The sequence below is a fragment of the Myotis brandtii genome, unplaced genomic scaffold (assembly GCF_000412655.1).
Source record: "Myotis brandtii unplaced genomic scaffold, ASM41265v1 scaffold1026, whole genome shotgun sequence".
In the NCBI taxonomy this organism is placed as follows: domain Eukaryota; kingdom Metazoa; phylum Chordata; class Mammalia; order Chiroptera; family Vespertilionidae; genus Myotis; species Myotis brandtii.
The window spans coordinates 1,118,224-1,122,202 of NW_005353435.1; the positions used below are offsets into that span (position 1 = coordinate 1,118,224).

The 3,979-nt window shown below is 58.9% G+C and overlaps 1 long non-coding RNA gene across 1 annotated transcript; it reads right to left on the bottom strand.

Annotated features, from left to right (window-relative positions):
• Positions 1-467: 467 nt before the first annotated feature.
• On the bottom strand, positions 468-2,543 carry LOC106725322. Its single transcript, XR_001361187.1, has 3 exons — positions 2,094-2,543; positions 779-1,245; positions 468-626 (listed from the first exon to the last, which is right to left on the bottom strand). It is a non-coding gene; the product is annotated as an uncharacterized LOC106725322 (long non-coding RNA).
• Between the last annotated feature and the right edge of the window lie 1,436 nt (positions 2,544-3,979).

Below are 3,979 nucleotides of genomic sequence, written 5' to 3' on the forward strand. Positions count from 1 at the left end.
ATTTAAAAAAAGAACGAGCTGGGCATTGCCTTTCAGGCCCAAGGCCTCGTTCAAATGCCATCGGAGGAAAGTCCCGTTGGGAAGAGCCGTCCGCCCGCAGCTTTTTCTTCCTCTTTCATGCCTTGGCCTCACTCAAGACGCAGGCAGAACGCAAGGCTGGGCCTGGGAAGCAAGAGGGTTTCTTGTGAGGGTCTCTGTGGGCAGACGGGCGGGTCTGGACCAGATAGAAGCTCACCATCAGCTCCCGCACATCCGGGAGGTGTCGGCCAAGGGCTGGCTTGGACCCTGCCTCAAACCTCTTTTTTTTAGATTCAAGAGACTCTTTTTTTTTTTTTTTAAATGTTTTTATTGATGTCAGAGAGGAAGAGAGAGGGAGGGAGAGAGAGAAACATCAGTGATGAGAGAGCATCATGGATCGGCTGCCTCCTGCACGCTCCCCACTGGGGATGGAGCTGGCAACCCCGGGCATGTGCCCTGACCGGGAATCGAACCCTGACCTCCTCGTTCCTGGGTCGATGCTCAACCACCGAGCCGGCCGGGCACTTTGCCGCCTCTTCATCAGGCTGTCCCCCTGCTTTTCCAACCCTTTCTCCTCGAGCACGTCCTCCCCGCGTTCCAAACTCTCCCTGCGAAGCAAAGAGAGAGCAAATGGGAGCGGACCCTCGGGAATGAACTTGGATCCTGGAGAGAGGCAGCCTCGAGCAGCGAAGGCGGCTGTGAGCTGAGGGCCAGGCCCCCGTGTTGTCGGAGTTCATGGCGGCCCGGCGGGATTTTTTACCTTTTTTTTCTTTTCTTTTAACGCACGTCAGACTTTAACCTTCCTGTCCATTTCTGGAAATCCTTCCACTTTGCTCCTTTCCCCCACGGGCCCATTTGCATCTTGGCTCTGCCGCGAGGCAGGCTTGGATCCCAGAGGCTCGGCTCTCCGATAAAGCCTCCTGGTTCAAGCGCACATTTCTTTTGTTTCCAGATTTCATGCTTCTTTCTTTCCGGGTGAGGCCCCCGTCCAAAGTCCGCATTGCAGATAGCACATCCGCGCTGCGCTCCCGGCCCCGTGAGCTCATGCACCGTGTTTGTCTTGGCTGGGTCGCTGGGCCCACAGGCATCAGGGCGGGCCTCCGGGTTGGGGGACAGTCGTGAGCCCCTGGGCAGGCGCGTCAACCAGCTCAACCCCCCCCCACCCCCCGGAAGCTCAGCCCTCGGTCCTGGCTGACCCCTCTGGGCCCCACTTTGTGCCTCTGTGGTCTTTAAAAAATTATAAAAAAATTAATATATGTATATTATTGATTTCAGAGAGGAAAGGAGCGGGAGAGAGAGAGAGAAACATCAATGGTGAGAGAGAATCATGGACCGGCTGCCTCCTGCACGCCCCACACTGGGGATGGAGCCCACAACCCAGGCCTGTGCCCTGATTGGGAATTGAACCCTGACCTCCTAGTTCATAGGTCAACATGCAACCACTGAGCCATGCCGGCAGGCAACAACTTGTTTCTAAGTAAGAGCTCACTTGTCTGTTTGCCAAAACCTTCTGTAGAACTTTCTGGAAGAACCTGACACTAAGATAGAGGTCTGGGAACCTGAGTCGGGGTTCTCAGCCCTGTCGGATCGCGTGGGACCTCGCCACCCGCAGCTGCTCGGGGCCTTGCTTTTCCGACGTGTGCAGTGACTGGCTGGCCTGGTACCACTGTTTCCACACAAGCCCTGAACACACCCCGATGCTTGGGGGGGATGAAGGGGGAGGCACGGGGGCGGGGGATGAAGCAGCTCTGTCCCCCCTTCCTGGCCCTGCAAGAGAATCTGTCTCTCTTAGGGGCCCCACACGCTCACATTTGAAAGAAAGTTTTGGCCCGGCCGGCGTGGCTCAGTGGCTGAGCATCGACCTATGAACCAGGAGGTCACGGTTCGATGCCCAGGTCGGGGCACAGGCCCGGGTTGTGGGCTCGATCCCCAGTGTGGGGCGTGCAGGAGGCAGCCGATCCATGAGTCTCTCTCATCATCAATGTTTCTCTCTCTCCCCCTCTCCCTTCCTCTCTGAAATAAAAATAAAAAAAATAAACACATTAATAAAAAAAAGAAGAAGGTTTTGTACTTACAAGGAAAAATGAAAAAAAACCTTAAGACCAGGAGTCAGGTAAGAGGAGCCCCAGCTGGAACTTTCTGGAACTACACTCCGCCCCAGGTCATCCTATGCGCAAGCTCCTCCCGGGAGCGAGATGGACTCGAAGGGTCAGCGGCACCAGGGCCTGGCTCGGCACCGAGCCCCTGAACCCCACGATCGTCAAGGGGGCCTGTGGACGTGCCGCAAGGCGCCATATGGCTGATGACTCCTAATCAGATGAGCTCACGCTGGTTGCGTGTGTCTGCACTGCCCCGAATTGATTGAAGGCTTCGGTTCCCCAGAAACCGCACGGTGGGTGCAGCCATTGAATTCAGCTGTCACCGAGCCTGAGCCAGATGCAGCGTGGGACGGGGCGCGCTTCTAGGCGGCCGCTCCGAGGACGGGGTGAGGCCGGGCGTGGGTCAGCCTGCGCTCTTCAGCGGGGGCAGCCAGATGGCCCGTGGCAGCTGCTGGCAGGGCTCTAAGTCCTCAGCCCATTGCTTTCAGCCCTCCCCGCCCGGCTCCCCACCTAAGAGCTGGTTTGGGTGGAGGAGGTGAGCCAGGGCGGGGAGGAGGGGCTGCCGTGGCCCAGCTCCTGGGAGCTGCCTGCTTTGGGACCTGGGACCCCATGGCTGCACTCGCCACGTTCCCCATGAGCCAGGGCTGCCTCCATCACCCTGAAGCTGGAGACTAGAGCTGCTGCCCAGACGGCAGCCACAAGCCAGAGAGGAAGGGAGAGGGAGAGAGAGATAGAAACATCGATGATGAGAGAGAATCATGAATCAGCTGCCTCCTGCACGCCCCCTACTGGGGATCGAGCCCACAACCCGGGCAGGTGCCCTTGACCAGGAATTGAATCTAGGACCCTTCGGTCCACAGGTCGACGCTCAACCACTGAGCCACACTAGCCGGCCGGGCAAAGCTAAGCTTGTTTTCATGCCGACGTCGGGGGCTGTGCGCTTGGAACCAGCGCCTCTTGCGTGGATGGACGACTCGTGCTGGCGCCCCACACCGGCCACCCCCTGCCCAGCCCCGGGAGCCTCTGGGAGCCTCTGGCTCTCCCTGGACGAGCCGGCCCGTATTTGCAATGACTTCTCTGACCCCGGCACTTCCTCCCCGCAGAGAGGGGCTCTGCAGGCAGGGCCGCTGTTTGGATAAGCGGGTGAGTCACAGTGCGATCAGGCGCCTCTCTGATGTGCAGAGAGCAGCTCACTGTGGGCTCCGGCTGCACCCCCTGCCTCGGGGGGACCCCGCAGAGCCTCAGGCCGCCTGTCTGCAGGAAAAGGGCGTCTCTGGGGCGGGAGATGACTCCTGGTCTGTTCCCATCCCCGGTCGAGGGCCGGGAGAGAATAATGATTAACTCTGCTTTCCTTTCCCGGGTTGCTTTGGCAAAGACGCCCGGCATCTCCCTTTTGTTCTGCTTGAGGAAGTCCTATCAGAAGGGAAGATTTCATCAGGACGGATAAGCCCTGTGTCCAGGGGATCCGGGCCTCCCCCGGGGCCGGCCCGCCCCCTCCCTGCGCACCAGTCCCCACGGCTCCAGGCGCGCCTGGCACGGGGTCCCGGGCAGCCTACAACACAGGCTTTGTTTGGGGAAGCCTGGGGAGGCTGCTGGCTACGGAGAAGTTCCTCTGTGGACCAGGCCTGTCCGTGACATCTGGCGTCTCTCCCAGGAACCCCCCTCCCTCCCTCCCTCCTCCAACAGAATTTTGAATGAATTAATGGAATTATAGTCCTTTGAATTCGCCTGACAATTCTCCTCTCCCAGGCTCAGATCACATTGGCCACTCCGTGTGTCTAGATGACTCCACGGTTTTGACTAATATCCCTGGCGGAGATCCACATGAACGTTTCCCCGGAAAAGGGGGGCTCCCGCAGGAC